General features: G+C 38.1%; 1 protein-coding gene across 1 annotated transcript in view; it reads right to left on the reverse strand.

Moving 5' to 3' along the window:
• LOC134527681 (uncharacterized) overlaps positions 1-3841 on the reverse strand; it is a 256176-nt gene extending 252335 nt beyond the window's left edge. The window contains exon 1 of the mRNA XM_063360583.1: positions 3654-3841. The gene's annotated coding sequence lies outside the window, so the exon portion shown is untranslated. The remainder of the gene's footprint in view (positions 1-3653) is intronic.
• Positions 3842-18910: the final 15069 nt, after the last annotated feature.

The following is an 18910-nucleotide window of genomic DNA, read 5'->3' on the forward strand; positions in this document are numbered from 1 at the left end:
CAAGAAAATTCGTTTATTTTCATGTTGTTCGTGTTGCAAATAAACTTACAACACGAAACTCGGACACAAAATACTTTAAAATAATGCCGTGCGTGAAGAATTAACTGATAAATTAAATATTCGCTTTTCAAATACCAACATTTCTGGAAGCGAATCAGACAAATAATTTATGCGCCAGCCACTAGAATTCGCTGAATGAATCATAAACGTTGCTTGCTACCATCACGAGCAGATGGCAGCACGAAACAACCGGAAATGTTAAACTATTAGAAACGACTCCGATAAAACCCAGGCTTTGTAACTGATTTTTAAGGAATTTTGCTAAAATACTGCCCATCTTGTTAAAATTTACTTAACAGTATACTATAAAGTTTTCGCACACGTTATAAGTTATACTTCTATGGCATTATTAAAATATTAATCTAAAACATTTTAAACATATTAAAACACTATGTATATGTTTGTATATTTGTTTTTGCTTAAGCGACTGAAATCAGTAGGTATGTGAATACTTCCTACAAACAAACATTAACATTATTGAACTGATTCAACATTTTTATATTATAATGTTATTAAAAATTAAAAAAATACCAATGACTAGATTAAAACCATGTCCCTTGAGGTGAACAAGCGCTCGCTCTAACCTGTGCTAACAGGCCTGTTAATTAATTAAAAGGAGAATATGTATTATCATTTTAATGCCAATTTTCTTACTTTTTTAAAACTTGGGATTATATTTGACTATGACTATTTTAGTTTATAAAATATATTCCAGCATAGTTTCACTATCATAAAGTTTCATTTGGCACACAAATACGTTTGGTGTGTCCCCTATCGATTACGAAAGTGACTATTTACGGGTTTATGTTGCTACACGTGGGTCCGCCATCTATGTGTCACATTTCCGTTTATCGACTTCCATTATACATTTTCACAGAATTACTCCTACCAAATGCTGTAATACGAAAGACATTTCAACAATTATTTAAAATCAAATTATTGACAATTTATTCTATTTTCATTATAGATATGAATCATTAAAAGAAGCCCGGGGTACAAATATGTTTCCTGCTGTTTAACAATTTTCAAGTAACAAGAAGGGGGGGAAGGGCGAAAGGGGTTCTGGCGTCTTGCAGCACGCGTGCTTGATATACATTTGTGAATTCCTTGCTTTGGTTGCGAGTTGCGCTTTTGCGTCGTTGCGATCGTTGCGTAGTTCGCAAACCCGGGGTCAGCTAACCGGGGCCGGATCAGGCTGTGGCCCCTCACGAGCGATCCGGGAAACGGAAAAGTAACACGAGGACAAGTGAGAAGATAAGACAGTCTTATCGGAAAACTTGCGGTTTTAATGGCTCGAGCTTCTGACACCAAATATAATGGCGCTATTTTTATAGACGGGGTGGAGGGGGGATTACTTCGTTATCTGATTATACAAGTGTTTCCTCCGGAAGGCAAGAGGTAAGGTAGGAGTTGGTGATTGGCAGGGGAGGGTTTCGGGACTGGATTTGGCTGCGAGTTAGAGATTGTAGCACTAGAACATATTAAGTAATGCCGTGTATTAGTTCAACACTGTTCTGCCCAGTGCATGTTGATTTTCATTATTAATTAAAATTTATTTATAATTATACTAAATTAAATAATAATTTTATACGCATGTTTATATTAATATCGAATACTGAGTATTTATTTATTTATTTTAAATTGATTGAATTTATACGTTTCGAAACATATTTATAACACTTCAGTTGTTTTTTACTTCTATTAATAATTTGCATGCAAATTTAAAGTTACTTTCTTATTACGCCAATAAGAATAACATGTAACATGCTCCCATTTTTTATATTAAATTTGTCTGCTAAATCGAATTTTCTGAATAAAGTTAAATTTTGTATTTTGTATTTAATATATTCCTCTCAAGTACGTCAATTAAAAAAAAAATAATGTGAGCTAATCTTTCCATACACGCCAGTGATGTTCAAACATCTAATTTCGGTAACGAGCAAATTCATGTGTTCTCATGTTGCATATATACTTAAAATACGAAACTTAGACACAATTATCTTTTTTAAACTAATGCCGAGTTTGATAAATATACAAAGGTATTCATTCTAGGGAAAAACGTTAAAAATATTTCCCCTTTTTAAAACCTAACTACAATTCTGTTTAACACGACGGTAACATTCATTTCTCAGTGCTAGCCGAACAGGAGTACCGAACGCGTCGCATGTAAATACCTCAAAGCTGAACCTATGATATTTCCCCTTAGATCGAAATTTATTATATTCGCCTGCGTTTTGAGGTTATATGCTACTTATTTGGGGGCACTGAGAGTGAAATTTTAGCAAGCCCAAGAAATGCAATGAAATAAGCTCGTATTACACAACGGAAATATAACAGGTTGAAAGTCCAATGCGCACGCACGCAGAAACGTTATGTCCACAAGCCGAAGTCGTCAAGATGGTGGACCCACGTGTGGCAGTAATAACACGCACATGTTAACTTTTGCGAACATCGAGGGATGTGTCTACTAAGTGTATTGGTGTGCCAAAGTTAAGTTTATGGTGGTGAAAATATCCTGGAATAAATTTTGTAAACTTGAATATTCATAACAAGATACAATAGAAACTTTAAAAATGTTTATATTTTGTTGGCCAGGAAAATTTTATTGGAACAAACATGGTGTCAAATATATTTAACTTTTTGGTTGGTTCTCTATAGCATTTCGAATGCGGCGCTACCTTTTACTTTTTTTTCCCTTCAAACCAAAAGTGGCAGTGCATTAACCTGGAATATTTTTTAACACGTAACACTAAGTAGGTACATGTGTGTAAATTTGTTTTTGCTAAAAAGACAGAAATCAGTCTGTGAATATTTCCTACAAACTGACAATCGTATTGTGCTGATTGAACATTTAAGTGTTAACAGTGAAAATTTCCTCACGAAATTATTTTATTCAACATAGTTTCGAATATATGTAGACTTACAATTTCTGTGTCTGTGTGTCTACAATATGACGAACGCTGAGCTATCTCTACGAATCCATGTTAATTAAGGATTGTCAAAATTGTAATGCGTAATTATAAGTTGTCTTTATTTCTGTTTATAACTATAAGTTATAACAAGTTATAAAAGGATAATTGTACTATTATAAAGTTTACTTTGGCACACCAATACGTTTAGTAGCCATACACCACCCGATGTTCACGAAAGTTAATATATACGAATGAATCATGCGGATCCGCCATCTTTTCGAGATTTCTGAGACTTCCACAGATGGCAGCACCGTGTTTACGCATATCCATTCCAAGAGACTTTCCTTCCATTCACAAAATCACTCCTACCAAATGTCGTAGGCCTATACCAAGAGCTAAGGTGTTTACACATAAAAAAAAACTTGTAAATATTATGGTGTATGTTCGGTGGGTACGTGATAGATGTAAATGTTTTGCGTGTAAAACGGCACGTTCACAATAACGCGATATTTAGCTGTCGCGTCAGTGGCGCTGTTGTGAATCTTAGCAAACGACAACCGGCAGCCAATGAACAATCTACAATCCTTCGAGTACGTCTCAAGGACTGCGCACTCTGTAGCCTGGCGCTCGAACATGCGAATGGCAAGTGTCTGCAGCATTCGCCGGGCGCAGGGCACGTACCTGTGCGGTGGTCACGGGCGAGTGTCCGTCCCCGCCATTGGCCAGCTCGATCACAAGAAGCACACGCCGATAAGACTTCGTAGTTTCACGCCGAGCGCGTCAACGGTCGCTCCGATTCCACACGCGATCGCGAAGATCTGCGACACAAGACCGCACCGGCGCGGCGCCCGCGCGCTACGTGCGTCACTGCGCTGTTGCCTTGCCTACCTCACCCTTATCCCCTCCGCCCCCTCCGCAAGCAGTCCAACCTGTCACTGGGCATGTGCGGCGCGGGAGGGGCGGCGTGACGTCACGCGAGGCTCCCTCCCCTCGACAGTACCTCGCGCCGCGGTGGACCGTCGAATTCATTGACCACGAGCTAGCTGCAAAAATAAAATAAAAAATGAGTGCGTGTACTTACGTACGCGCATTAGAAGTTATACTTACTTGGTGTAATAAAACACTAACTTGTATTTTGTATATACATTATTAATAGAAATAAAATAATAAAAGGACGAGTGATATTATAAATACGGTTGATAAAGTATAAATTTGATCTAATTTTTTTTTAATAAATACTCTGTATTCAACAATAATATAAACACGCGTATAAAATTAATTATTTAATATAGTAAAATAATCGTGATATATTTTAATTAATAATGAGTATCAATAAATATATTGAATGTTTATTCTCATTTATTTATTATTTTTTTTATTTATGAAATAATAATGTAATAATCTACCATTTATAATGCAAATAAATATTACACACAAGAACAACTAACAAACACGCCTATAAAAACGACCAGGAGACTACAAAACCTTCCAAAAACACTCCCTGCCAGCGACAATGGAAGCTTACAAGTAACTTGACATCGTTATACATACGGGAACATAACCTTAATTATATAATTACACGGGAAAATACACTTGAAAACTTTTATAAACACAATTTATATCACTAATATTACCAATAAATAATAGTTTTTTTTAAAATTATGTGTACCAATATTTAATACCACTGAAGCACATAGTGTAGGTGGTATATAAATTGGCAGTGTGACAGTTATTGGCAGTAATGAAAATATTTCTAAATAATATGAGCTATTTTGTTCTTTAGGCTAATGTTGTAATAGGAAATTATGACCTATAATTTTGGGTATATTGTTGTGTCTATGATTTCTCTCCATTTTGCATTGTTGTAAAGTCTGTGGATGAATGTAATTTATTACAGTTCTGTGGTTGATTTCTAAAGAAAGAAAATGTGAGAATGGTCTGTGGCACTATCGGTAAGTTCATACTATTAAGTATATAAGTTTTTTAAATATTTATTTTAATAAGCCTTGTAGAGTCAACTGTATCTATTGTTAATTGAAATGTGGTACATAACCTAACTTATTGAATGCAGTTGGGATGCCAACATTTGGTACTGGATTTTCTTTTTTTCTTTTTCTTTTCAATTTTTGGGACTGCCTTCCAATAACTGTAATATCACATTGTAATTGTTTGAATATAACATCCGAATCACCTTTTCATGTACTTCAGACGTGTACCTTTCACAGCCATGTCTTACCCTTAGTTACATATCTTGGCATGGGAGTGTCAGAAAACTATAGCTTGTAAAAGAACGTGTGTGTCAATTCTTGGCAGTGTTGTAAGAATACAGACAACTTATCCTTACCTTGCAGGAAACTAAAAATGCCATCATACATGAAGAGATACACCACTGCTGATTTAAATTCAAACGGCAATAAATAATGTAACACGTGGTTTATCAAATAATGCGGCACACTCTAGCAGACAAAAACAAGATGGCGGCCTCCATCGGACGAAAACAAGGTGTCGGACATGAAGTCATACCAACTGACGATATATACCTTGTTATTGGTGGTGGTAGGTCAGTCTGTAGGTGGCTTCTGTGGAGGAAAGATCTGTCCTTTTTTTACTCTTACCGGTTTTGACCAAGGACGGGAATCGATCTAATCAATCAGTATTCTAATAAGTTAATTTTTTGGTGAATTTTGAACTTTTTTTCATTAAAATAGGATAGTAAATAAAGATTTTCAAGATGGTACCTTTAACGAAAATTGATACTTGTGGTGATATAATTAAAAATTTTGCATGTGGTGTAAAACATTTTTATTACTTTTTGTTTATAATTTTTTTAATATATTAATAAATTACTGGTTTACTCTCGCCGGAAATCGAACCGAGGACCGTTAACAATTAAGTAACTAAACATTTGAAGTAGGCAAGTTTTTAAATATTGTTTGAAATTTTTTCGGAATTACTAGCATTAAAATTACGGATTTCCAAGATGGCTGCCGTAACGAAACATTCAACATTAATAGGATCCAATAAGGTGGTCGTAACGTAAAGTGTAACGATGACATCGTACTCAGCCAAGATTGTGGGCGTAACGAAACATGCAACATTTATATAATCCAAGATGGCGACCGTAATGATAAGTGAAACAGTGGTTTTTAAGTAATATTTTAATAATTTTTTATTATTCAATTCGATTGATTAATTTTTTTAATTTTTTTTTAATTTTCCCGATTTTCTAGCTTTAAAATTACTGATTTTCAAGATGGCTGACATGATGTCATACTAACTAATGATATATGCTATGAAAAAAAGTGGTGGGGGTCAGTCTGCCAGCAGCCACCATGAAGGAAGGATCAGTCGTCTTTTTTTTTTTAGCCCTCACTGAGTTCGAACCGAGGTCTCCAAGCTCCATGTCGTAAAAGTATATTTTTTGAAATATTTTTTATTATAATTTTATTAATTGAATTTTTTTATGAATTAATTTTTTTTTTCATTAAAATTGGATGATAAATAAAGATTTTCAAGATGGCAGCCGTAACGGAAATTGCAACAGTTGTCATACTCCTAGATGACGTCAGCGGCTTAGAGCGGCTAGCTCTTAGGACTTTTAAGCCGCTTTTAGGATTACGTGTTCTTTCTAAAGCAAAGGTATTTTCAGGTTTTTTGAAATCATAATTTTTGTGGAAGAAAACGAGAAATTTTTCCTCGAATTGGGAATTTTTGAGTCATTTTGAGTCATTTTTGAGGAATTTTGAGGAATTTTTGAGTCCAAGATGGCCGCCACGATGTCACAATCCAATATGGCGGTCGGCTCCTCTGGCTCCTCCTGCGAGCGCCTGTCCCCGGAGGAACTATTATATACCTACTACTGAAGAAGACTACATATGAAAGGGGTTTGTATGGTCTTTGTCTGGTGTTAAGAGACTACAAATACACATTATCAAGCTTGATCCACTTCGATCTAGCTCCTACATCGAAATACCTACCTGCATCAAAGAAAAATATGCGGTGGTCAATCTGTAAATACTTAGATGAGCACATACGTTTTAAGTGTGCAATCCTGGTCAAGTTAGATGAGGGTGAGAATCTGAGCATGTTAATCAGTGCTACAATGACTTGGAGGGGAAGTTCAACTTCACTAACATCGAGTTTCGCAATCCACTTCGCCAGATCCCTCTGTTCGAGAAACAGAATCCTGGTGCCTGCATAAACATCTATAGCATCGACGAAAACCAAATGATTGTAAAGAACATCACTTATAAACTTCTGTTCTTGGTCTTACAATATGCGGTTTTTGTGAATTGTGTGGATTATTTTTTGAAATATGCTGATTTGTGTTTTAAATATGTTGAATTGTGTTTGAAATATGTGTATTAGTGTTTTAAATGTGTGTTCACATTAGTAATAAACACATCTGTGTTCTTATAGAGGAATGAATCTGAGTTAATAAATTAATTTAATGAATGTGCTTCCAGTCTTTCTTGAGTCATATATATTTTTTGAGTTTTTTTTTGTATTGGTCTTGGAATATATTGAGAGATATCCGTTTGTATTGTGAATTCCTGACACCAAATAAGAAATTTCCGCATTTTAATCAGATGGCACTTGAATAAAATTATCCATTACTCATTCGTTAAATACGTTAAGTACAGCCGAGAAACGCTCGTTTGTAAGATGATTCTCTTCCCCCTTGAGGTCTAGCAAAGCCCTCTATCTGTAAAACATGGCTGGTTAATGTTAATAATGGTTTATCTATAAAAGCAAGAAAGTGAAATGGTAGCAAAATATTAGATTACTATAATGATCACGAGAAATGTGAAGATGTTGATTCTAATAGTACTATACCAGGTCTTGTTAATTATTTGGAACTAAAAGTTAACGAAGAAAGTAGCATTTTCATGGGGAATTTTGAAAAAAATTACACCAAGTTCTAGTCGCCTCCATGAAATTGAGAGCACTTTAGAACAGCCTAGAGCTGAAAAGGTCGAAGACTGCGATGAACCACCCGAACCTTACAAGAACTTAAACTATGATGAAGAACTTGAAGCTCACAAGATCGAATACTGTGATAAAGTGTTGAGACCAAAATGATGGAAACGACTTATTAAACTAAATTATTCACATTAGGCTTATGATGGTCAGTGGGGCGATTGCAAGTTTAATGACTTTTAGGCTGGTATTAAAAAAGGAGACTTCAGAGGTCTTAAAAGTACTAGTAATGAAAATTTACGTAAGATGGTAGAAGCCGAAGAGATTTATTACACCACATGGAAATATTCTAACATATTGGTAGATAGGTTAAGACTTCTACTTGCCTCGCAAAATTGAAAAAAATTTACCCAATACCGAACAAATATGGTCTATAGTTCGTGAAACAAGAAATGCATGCTACATACAATAATAACATGTTTTGTCTGCATGTGTATAAAAGTGAAAAACAAAATTATATTTTGGATAAAATAAAGTTTGTTTTATTTAGTGTAATCTAATTTCTATCTAAGGTTTGGTTCTCGTAGTACAACTTCTAACTTAAAGATGTAAAATTCGTAATAAATGACTAACAAAATGGAGAGTAATAATAAAGTCTTTCCAGCAATTGTGACGGTTTTGTGCTACATTGAAACTAAAATCATTTGGCGCCAAATGTGGATGTAGACAATGTAGCCGGGTTGAGCTGGATCCTATCGTTTCCTTTAATATTTTAGCTATTGTATCCTAGAAATCGTCAGGCGCGTAGGAATTTTGGGGGGGGGGGGGGGGGGGAAGCGACCCAGGCGACTGCCCGGCCATAACATTTCATGGCCGGGCAAAGTGATGGTTTTGCCCGGCCATTGCATCAGGTGAACAAGAGGCATTGTCTTCATTGCAATGCTAAGTGGTTTTGTGGGATTTTCTTGTTTGTGAGTTACTTTATTCTTTAAATAAATTAAGACTTTTCGATAAGTGTACAGGCACAATAAATACGGCAACTGTTCTTGTTTTCTTCTAAATATTCACGTTTCACAGTGCTGATAGCGGAAATATTATTGTGGGATATAAGACCAGTAAATGTTTCCGCTCGTTGCAGTAGCTTACGCTCCGTTTTTGTCCACCCTTGTCTACCTGACCTTCTGACCCTTGCATTCACCCGCCTCGTTTCTACCTAACGGTAACGACCTGACGTGCAGAACGCTTTCCACATCAGTCATCATTCAACAGCTGTACGTCTTGCTTTTAAGTCCAAGAAACTTTGTGAGCCGTACTACAGAACTGTTTAAAATAAACTTATATATCTGTAGTATCGTGAGTCAGTAGTGCGGAATGGCAATGATGAAAAACATTTAGGGTTTAAGACTTTAAGGAGAAAATTTATAACAGTATTTATATTTTGCGGCGTACAATGACTCAGAAAAGCATCAACTTTTTCAACAACCGTTCTGCACAGTCCTGCAGTTCATCACAACCACCGCCTAAAAAGCAGTGCACAATAGGCTGTAATGCCTGTGAAGACAAAGATCCTAAAGAAGAGTTGGATTCCTTTAACTCAGGTATTACTTTATTAATGGTAAAGCAGTTTTTCTGTCACGTTTTAAATTAATATTCAGTGCACACTAGGAACACCATATGCTTGTGTCAATACATTCTGAATATTGGCATCATCTAAGAATATTTAATTAAAGGTGTGTAACATTAAGAGTTCTCCTGTCCTGATATTCAAATGAATTTACTTAAGAGTGGGCAAGGAGTGGGATAATGACGTCTTTGTTAAATTGTTTACTCAAGGCTCAGCCTCACTTAAATATTTGATTATAGCTTGTTTTGGTTATTGTAGTTGTTTGTTAGCACATATTAAGAAAATGTAACTATAGCTATAGATAGTTGGCAAAATATATTCTCTCACACTACAAATATTAATCTTCAACCACCGTCATGTAACTATGATGCAATTAGTGAAACATATTTTAATTATAAATACATATTTGCCTTTCTTTACAGCTATAGATAACTTAATGATATCTGGGGACTAAATTTGAAGGTTCTTGCAATTTATGTACTCTGTGCAGTGGGAAAATTCAACAAATTGCCTTTAAAATAAATTAAAGTGAACACTGTTTTGTGATGCCGAGCCTTAAGTAAATTTGTTATAAAAAAAGTTAAAATTTCTGCTAGTAGTACATTCTATTTTTATGTACGCAAGATGCTTAAAGAGCACCATTTTGCTCCTAGAATACAATTTTTTTTCTACCGGGGGAGAGCCCCCTGACACCCCCTTTGTTAAATCCACCACTTATAATGATACTCTCCTTTGCCCCCCCCCCTTCCCAATTAAATATTTGCTTCCTACGCGCCTGGAAATCGTATCCTTCTGAGTTGAATGTTTTATCGAAATATGTGTCCGTTTCATTGAATGTTTGTTGTCAAGTCTGTAGCCAGGGCTGAACATGTAATGGTTCAAAAACCACTTGGTCTTGTAGTAAGCATAAAATACATATTTCAGGGATGTTTCGGCTCTACAGCAATGTTTGATTTTGCTTGGTTGCTATTTTTGTACAAAGATTTTTTTCTATGTGTTTTTGATGTACCCTTGTAGCCATTAAGTCTTGTAGCCATGTTCGGAATAAATAATTAATTTATGTTCACCGAGATAAAAGGAAGGGTGGATGAATGATTTATTCCTGCTCTAAAGGAAGCCATGTGAAGGGAGTTCGCAGCAAAAGGGAGTTATATGTGGATTTATATGTTACAGAAAATACAAAAAAATTAGCATGGTGCCTGTTACTGTAAAATATAACTCACTCCTGGAAACTCTTTATTTTGATGCAAATAAACTAGGCGTAATAAAACTTAGAGCTAAAATTGAATATTTTGTGTGTATTTATAAATGGTCGACAAAAATATTCCATGTTGTTAAAATACGTAATTACCATCCGAGATGTTACTACTTGGAAGATTTACGAGGTTCGGCGATACGTGGCGGATTCTGTGGGGAAGAAATTCAGCCTACCAAGTACCCAAGCGATTATTAAGTAGAAAAATTGATATATTAGTAAGATGATCCCTTGTTTGTGAAGTGGCTAGGATTCGATAAATGTGAAAATCAGTTGGATAAAATCTACTGATGTCATATAAAGTTTTGTTTTGTAATGTTGTACATTTTGATATTAATAAATGCAAGCCTAAAATTTAAAAAAAAAAAAGTATTTATTCATGTACTGTTTGAACCTTTTCACTAGTTACCAGAGGCCGGGATGCTCGCCGAAGGTGCTTAAATGGAATTAGGAGGCTGGGGACATGTGGCGACAGGTCTAAATGACGCAGCTATTTGGGATGTGGATGGTTTAGTTTGAAGGGGAGGGGAATGTCTGCTGACGTCAAAGGCTGTGCGTTAGTGGCGCGTGCGCTTGGCACGCACGAACAGGACTGCAATAGAATTGGTAGAGGGGTGGGGACAGTTGATCCATTGCACCCTTAAGATATATTATTCGTAGTTATCAACAGAGTTAGTAAGATGTGTCGTGACAGCTATGAGAAGATTGTTGAGGAGTTCTATGCGTGCTGGGAGGAGTTTAAAGACTATATGGAGGTGACGAGCGATGATGTGGAAGATCCTGAGACCGTGGTATTCGAAGAGGAGGTGTCGAGCTACGGTATTGAAGAGGTGTTCGTGGGCAGGGGAGCTACATTGATGTGACGGCGGAAGATAAAGTGAACGTGACTGTAGGGAAGCTGCTGACATTGTTTGCAGAGTTGTCGACTAGAGACTTGTGTGAGCGGGTAGCCGAATGGGCTGAAAATATTATTGTGGATATGTAGAGTGAGGTGGAAGTTTCGTCGGCGAGGATGCTGAGTAGAAATTTATTACATGGTATTTGTTCGGACTTTGTGACTTATGTCCTTGTTGTGTAAAGTGTTACTTGTGCCCCTTTTGGCATGTCGTGTAAACAGTTTGGCAAGATGGCGGGCCGCGTGCAGTCGGGTCGTTTGATTTGTATTTCGCTATCGTTTCGTTGTTATAGTTGTATTCACTAAATCAGAGTCTTAATATATTTATGGTCCTCCGGAAGAAATTCGTTGAAACAAAGAACATTTGGTCCACACGGGCCAGATATTTACCAGTAATCGTGTGTGTATTTGTGTCGTGTCTCGTGATGCTCATCTATTGTGATAGCGTTTTTTGATCTCATGTTGTCGCAGTGTTGGTGAATACTTTATTTGTCGGAATTTCATTCGATTTATTTCTGTTTTGTGCATTAAACGGCAAAATGAATGACAAGACAGAAGTGTTAAAGATATGTCTCGAGCATGGGGAAAACAGGTTATGTCATGCCGATGCAATTATTGCCGATAAAGTGATGAGTGACGATACGCAGCGTGAGTTGTTTATCGCAACATGTCGTGATCTGTCACAATTGCGTACTTGTTTTGAAGACGATCACTTGACTTTGGAAATGTTGCTCAAAGATGACCAGGATTTCAACAAAAAACAACACAGTGATCGCCTAAATGCTTTCGACGACACGTATTATCGTGTTCAAGCAATATACATTGCCACGTGCAACAAGAATAAATTGCATGACGGCACGAAAGCACCAACTTCACACAACCCATCTCAAGTAACACTTCCAACTTTAAAACTAACACATTTCTCAGGAAATCCAACAGAGTGGCTTAATTTTTCTAACCTCTTTACCACATTGGTGGTAAACAATGCTCACTTGAACGATATTGAAAGGTTATCATACCTTAAAACATCACTGTCACCAGAACCACTCTCTCTTATCCAATCCCTGCCATTGATCAATGAGAATTTCAAAGTAGCTTGGAATTTGATTGAACAGAGATACAACAATCTCAGGTTTATTGTGTCACACCAAATTGATGCAATTATGCAAGCATCTACAGTGTCTCTTGCTCATCCTGCTTCAGTAAGTGCCTTGGTGTCAGTGTTAAATGAACATATGGCTGCATTGCGTACTATGAAACTAGCAGTAGATTCTTGGGACCCACTCTTGCTACATTTTTTGGAAAGGAAGCTAGATAACCAGTTACGTCAACAATGGGAACTACATATTTCTGGGAGTGACACAGAAATGCCTACATTTGCTCAGTTTTTAGCCTTCCTTGAAAGTCATCGCCGGGCTTCTGAGGCAATGTCTGGAACCTCCAGTAAGTCAGGGTCTCGAGTAAGGCAGGCACACTATAGCACTGTATCTCAGTCTCACTCTCAACATACTTCACTGTTTGTTGGAAACACGTTTGATTCTGCTGTAAAGTGCAGTGGATGTGACAGTGACCACTCACTTTACAAATGTCCACAGTTTTTACAATGCAAGCCAGAAGACCGCTACCAGATTGTCAAGAAACTTAACCTTTGTTTAAACTGCCTGGTAGCATCTCATCAAATGAAACAGTGTTGGTCAAAAACCAGCTGTCACTCATGCAAGAGTAGACACCACTCGCTTTTGCACTTCACTGAAGCCAACACGCATACACTTTTGAAAGAGGAAGCAACTTCATTTCAGCATTCCCCACCTGAATCTGCAGCAACAAAACCTACACCAGCTGTTTCATTGGCTACAGCTCAGAGACCTGGTCAATCAGAACCCAGAAACGTGTTATTATCCACTGCCTTGGTGGATGTACAAGACAGTGTCGGTGGTTACCAGAATTTTCGAGCAGTCTTAGACTCAGCCAGTCAGTCGAGCTTCATAACTGAACATTGTGCCCAGCTTTTGGGGTTGACTCGTAAGAAGGCGTTCTTACCAATTTATGGACTATCACAAGCTCCCTTACACACAGCAAAGGGATTAGTTAAATGCTGCATTAAACCAGTTGGCAAAACAACCCCACAACTGCCACTTGCTGCATATTTTGTACCGAAAATAACTGCAGATTTGCCCACATTTCCTGTACATTCTGACATGTGGGATCATGTACTTCATTTGAATTTGGCTGACCCGACATTTGCAACTCCAAGTTCTATTGATATTTTGATTGGAGCAGATTTGTTTCCATATATACTCATGGGGCACAAACTAGTAAAAAATGTGGATTCACCGGTCGCACTGGATACAGTTTACGGTTGGATTCTTATGGGTAAAGTGCCCAGTCCCATTGTACCAACCAACCATGGTGTCACTCTCTTCGTATCGACTATGTGCCCTCCGCCATCTCTAAAAACTGTGGTTAAAAGGTTTTGGGAAATAGAGGACTTCCCCACCTGAGTACATCTATCGCCAGAAGATGAAGCCTGTGAGGCTTTCTTTAAAACTACTCACCATCGAGAACATCTGGACATTTCATGGTTTCCCTTCCATTCCATTCACCTAAACCAATACTTGGCATCTCAAGAGCACACGCTGTTCGCTGTCTAGAAGCCTTGGAGCGCCGCCTGGTCAAGCAACCTGGACTGCGTACCGAGTACCAGACCTTCATGGAGGACTACTTGCAGAGTGGTCACATGGAGGTAATTGCCAACCCATTGCATGATGTTGAGTCAGCCTATTATCTTCATCATCATGGAGTTATCAAGGCAGAAAGCACCACCACCAAGCTGCGCGTTGTCTTCAATGCTTCCGCTAAGACCCAGCGAGACGTGAGTCTAAATGACATGCTGATGACTGGGCCCAAATTACAGACAGATGTTCGAGAATTTCTGCTTCGGGTTCGTGTACACAAAGTTGTATTCACTGCAGACATCAAACAAATGTATCGGCAAATAATGGTGGACAAGGAGCATCAAGACTACCAGCGAATTGTGTGGCATTGTTCTCCAACCGATCCTATAGTGGACTATCGTTTGCAGACTGTTACTTACGGAGTTTCATCTGCCCCTTATCTAGCAATTCGCACCTTGCATCAGCTGGCCCAAGATGAGCAATGTAACTTCCCTCATGCAGCTCATGTTTTGAAGTCTGATTTCTATGTGGATGATGTTGTCACAGGTGCCAATAGTGTTGAAGAAGCCATTGCTCTTCAAAAGGAACTTATTGCTTTGTTGGCAGCTGGTGGCTTCCATCTCAGGAAGTTTGCCAGCACTCATACTGAAGTGCTTGAATGGCTTTCCCCAGACCAGCTACAATCCCCAGCATCTATGTCTTTTGACAAAGAACAGCCAGCTGTGGTGAAAGTGCTTGGTGTACAGTGGAACCCTAGCTCAGACTGCTTTTCTTATCAGATGACTCCATTAAACAGCTCAAGCACCAAGAGGGCAATCCTTTGAAATATCGCTAGAATCTTTGATCCCCTTGGATGGCTGATGCCCATCCTCTTGTATGCCAAGTCTCTTGTACAACTGTTGTGGATCACTGGAGCAGGATGGGATGAACAGCTTCCTCCAGAGGTCTTGTGCAGGTGGTGTGATTTTATGTCTGAACTGTCTTTGTTGTCACAACTTCGACTGCCTCGTTGTGTATCAGGCTCAGTAAAAGCTGTTCATGAACTGCACGGGTTTTGCGACAGTTCAGAGGTTGGCTATGCGTGTCATCTATTTCAGATCAATGTTTTCAGATGGCAAAATCAAGGTCTCACTATTGATGGCAAAATCAAGAGTAGCACTGGTTAAAAGGATCTCTTTGACTCGCCTTGAGTTGTGTGCAGCTGTGATGTTAGCCAAGCTAATCAGTTTCGTGACCAATGTATACAAGGGGGTGCTGGACATCATGCAAGTGTATGCGTGGTCAGACTCAACAGTTGTTCTTCATTGGATTGCATCATCACCCCACCGATGGAAAACATTTTTGTGGCAAATCGTGTCAGCATCATATAGGACTTAACTGAAAAAGAAATCTGGAGACATCTTCGCACTGAAAACAACCCAGCAGATTGTGCATCCCGTGGCTTGTTGCCTTCACAACTTATTGATCATCCTCTGTGGTGGTCTGGAGTTAAATGGCTTAGACAGCCTCACAGCCAGTGGCCAAACGATAGCCTGGGTAGTGTGGTAATCGATGATGCCATTGCATGTGAAGAAAAACTTACAGCAATAAGTTGTGTGACAGAGGTATCCCTAGAATTTGTTGCCAGATTTTCTCTTCTTTCAGCAAGCTGCAGCATGTTGTTGCTTACTGCCTTCGGTTTGGAGACAACTGTCGTCAAACTAAGGAAAGGCACTCTCTGGGACCGTTGACAACTACGGAACTGCAAAAGGGCTTGTATGTTTGCATCAGAAATGCCCAATAATGCTTTGCAGCTGATAAGGTTATCTTGGAGTTTTCATCAAATTCGGCGCTTATGCCCCTTCGTGGATAATGTGGGTATCATCCGCGTAGGAGGGAGGTTAAGTCAGGCATCCCTTTCCTATTCTGTTCAACACCCTATATTTTTGCCCAAAGATCACCCATTCACGTTAATGGTAATCAATCATTTTCATTGTTTAAGTTTGCAACATGGTCCTCGAACTTTGCAAGCCATTCTGAGCCAACTATATTGGATTCTTTGTGCGCGCTCTGTCATAAAAAGGGTTTTACGTGGGTGAATTAAGTGTTTCCGCACTAAACCCTCTCCTTTCACTCCAACCATGGGAGAACATCCGTCTCCTAGAGTCCAACAAGTGACTGCTTTTCACCAACTGGTGTGGACTATGGTGGGCCCTTTCAGGTTACCACGACTCGCACTCGTGGTTGCAAGTCCACAAAAGCATACTTATGCTTGTTTGTTTGTCTTGCCACCAAAGCCCTACATTTGGAATTAATTTCTGATCTCTCAACCAGTTTGTTCTTGTCAGCATTTTCTCGCTTCATCTCTCGAAGGGGAAGGCCAGCCCATGTTTACAGTGATTGTGGAACTAATTTTGTTGGAGCTCATCGATAACTCAAAGAACTCTACCAGTTTGTAAGACAGACAACCCATAACACTGAAGTGAGCAGTAAGCTGAGTCAGGAAGGAATTGCATGGCATTTCAACCCCCCAGCAGCAACACACTTTGGCGGGTTATGGGAGGCTGGCATGAAGTCTGTTAAAAGCCACTTAACTAAAGTCATTGGCTTACAGATCATTTCTTATGAAGAGCTCTCGACCATCCTTATTCGCATCGAAGGGGTCTTAAACTCTCGTCCTCTTTGTGAGATCAGCTCAGACCCGTCAGAACTTGATGTTGTAACAACTGCTAATTTTTTTGATTCTACAGCCCATAAAATCATTACCCGAACCTGACATCACCCACCTCAACATTAACCGATTAAATCGCTGGCAGCTGGTCCAACGTATAATTCAAGATTTCTGGAAACGCTGGAGAACGGAATATTTGTACTCACTCCAGCAGAGAAGCAAGTGGACACAGCCAGGTGGTCAGCCCAAGATTGGAGATTTGGTCGTGATCAAAGATGAGCACACCCCTCCACTCAAATGGGGTCTCGCTCGAATTGAAGCTCTTCACCCAGGACCAGACCGAATCCCCCGGGTTGCTACTATCCGGACTGCTACAAGTGTCTTGCAACGTCCGCTGATAAAGCTGTGCCCTTTGCCATTGGACAATGGTTATGATCTAGGACAGAATTCAACAAGATCATGTAATCTGTAACAAATTGCTTTCTTTTCCTTGCTGTATATACCTTTGTGTTTGTTACCTGGAGCTAACAACGGGGGCGGAATGTTCGGACTTTGTGACTTATGTCCTTGTGTGAAGTGTTACTTGTACCCCTTTTGGCGTGTCGTATAAATAGTTTGGCAAGATGGCGGGCCGCGTGCAGTCGGGTCGTTTGATTTGTATTTGGCTATCGTTTCGTTGTCAGAGCTGTATTCACTAAATCAGACTCTTAATATATTTTTTATGGTACTCTGGAAGAAATTCGTTGAAACAAAGAACAGTATATTATGGTAAGGAGTGATTTGTTGTGAATTTTTTTAAATTAGAATTTTTGTAGAAATTTAAATAGATTTTAAAAATATTAATTGTTTTATTTTTAATATTTATTTTTAATTAATATCATTACTTTTAAAAATATACTATTTTCATTTGATATGAAGTGCATCTCGTAGCGGCAGTAATGACTGAGGTGAGTGTTATAACTGCATAATATACGCTATAACGATCAGACATCAAGTTGAAACATAACATATTATGTGTTGGATATGGTTTCTATCGTGAAGAGGGAGCACATCTAATACTGTATAAATGTGAATCGGCATATTTGTTGTAGTATAATTTTATCGCGCACGATTAAGGCTACGTGTGTTTTTCTTTCATTACAAATTTTAGGGGAACGAATATATGCACAAACATTAAAAATATCTGCTTCCATGCAGCTTTTTAAACACGAATGTGTGAACATATTTCTGCTTAGAATAGAGAAATGTAAATATATACGTAAACATTAAAATATCTGCTTCCATGCATTTTTTCACCACGATATCACAAACACGGTGTGTTTTATAAGAGATTACTACTTGTGAGTGAGGACTCTGAAGAAATTTCTGGTCCTGAACAGTGTAGGATGGAGTAAATAAATTAAATTAATCAAATATTATTTTTAAAATTATCATTACTATAACCATCGCATCCGCAACGATTAGACGATACTTTTGATATATGATAACATATATCACAGACTATACGTATGAACATCATTAATGATTATATCTTTAAGAAAAAATGGCGGTATTGAACATAATGACTGTGGATTTTGTGGTTTATTTTAACAAAATTATTGGAATTTTTGGTCTATAAGGCTGATAACAACACTGGTAGGAAATATAAACTCGGCCTTACATACACTAACATACTTTAGAAAACTACACCCGATGACGACATCCATCAGATGAAATCAAGTTGGCAGTCCCCACTAAATCGGATGGCTGCCTCCAGCAGACTATAATGGTAAAAAAAAATTTTTTAATAAATATTTATTTTAAAGATGGCAGATGTATCGAAAAGTGCAACGAAACGGAATGGGGTGGTCGATGATATCATGGTAACGAAAAGTGTAATGTGTAGGAGTGGGGCCTTCCATGATGTCATGGTAACGAAA

Source organism: Bacillus rossius, chromosome 1, assembly GCF_032445375.1.
Source record: "Bacillus rossius redtenbacheri isolate Brsri chromosome 1, Brsri_v3, whole genome shotgun sequence".
Lineage (NCBI taxonomy): Eukaryota > Metazoa > Arthropoda > Insecta > Phasmatodea > Bacillidae > Bacillus > Bacillus rossius.